This window comes from Heliconius melpomene, chromosome 14 (genome assembly GCF_056956725.1).
Source record: "Heliconius melpomene rosina isolate 202511_hmr_F chromosome 14, ASM5695672v1, whole genome shotgun sequence".
Classification (NCBI taxonomy): Eukaryota; Metazoa; Arthropoda; class Insecta; order Lepidoptera; family Nymphalidae; genus Heliconius; species Heliconius melpomene.
This window is the reverse complement of record NC_140402.1, coordinates 161935-163160: the sequence shown is the minus strand read 5'-3', so window position 1 is coordinate 163160 and position 1226 is coordinate 161935.

Here is a 1226-nt window from a genome sequence, read left to right as displayed (position 1 = left end):
TATAATTTCTTCACTTTAAAAATAGTCATTTAACTATCTAAAAATAGTCATTTAAATATATTTTAATAAGTACTTGAAAAGATTAGTAGCACAGATTTAAAATTACGGTACCTACTAAAAAATCCTTGCTGTGTAAAACAATTGGAAAATCCTTATTGAAACTATGAAAATGCGGGTTGCATTAGGGTTTAATTAATTTTCACATTATCTTAAGTGCTTTGCAAACATACATTACATGAATAATCCAATAGTTAAAGCGGGCGAAGCCGCAAGAGGGTCGCTAGTTTATTTATAAATACATAAAACCTTAAAAAAATAAACATTTAAATTAAAATGCAGCCTACTGTAAAATAAAACCAAATAAAGTTAAATAAATAACAGAAATTAAAAAATATTATATTATTTTTTGTAAGGTTAGCTCTTTTATTATTTAATTTGGAATACCTAGTTATGGCTATTTGCAATAACCGTCACCGTACCGCCATTGGGAAGTAAGACTGACTTCACGTGGAGAAAGCGGGGGTTCGATATCAGCTGATGACTTGGTTTCATTTCTCAGATATGTGAAGCTTTGCTACATACACATATAAACAATCACTTCGACTGACAGCCGCTGCCCGCAATCGACTACACCCGACAGCAGACACAATATATTAAGTTGGCAACACTTCATGAAAATCTAAAATATTTTAGTACAAATAGAAACAACGTCAAAGGCATGATAGAGTCACCTTTCTGACGTATTTACTTATGTATGTATGTATATCTGTATATTTGTATATCTACGCTAATTTGGACGTTGCCACAAGCCCTACGCCGCCCCACGCAGATACCCAGCGGGCGCTCTAATTGTGGCCTGAGTTCCAAATTACTTACACTGGGAAAAACTAAAATATACTTAAATGTCACATTCATATACCTACATACTTTGTATATTTAAATGAAGCAAGTCGTACTAGTTTTTCGTCAGTAATTTCTCTCATTACATAAATATAATTTAAGGTATAATTTATGGTAGAGACGTAAAATTCGCCAAGTGATTACACTAAAATGCTTGGCAGATGAGGCTTGCACATTTGCCCTGGTTCGACAGCTAGCAGTGTTAGGTTCCACGACTTATGGCAGTGTCTTAAAAATGGGTGAAAAGTGGGGAGCAGAGAGTCGTACGCTACATCCTCTCTATACACTAAAGTTTATGCAATTACAAATTGAAATGAAAATAGTTC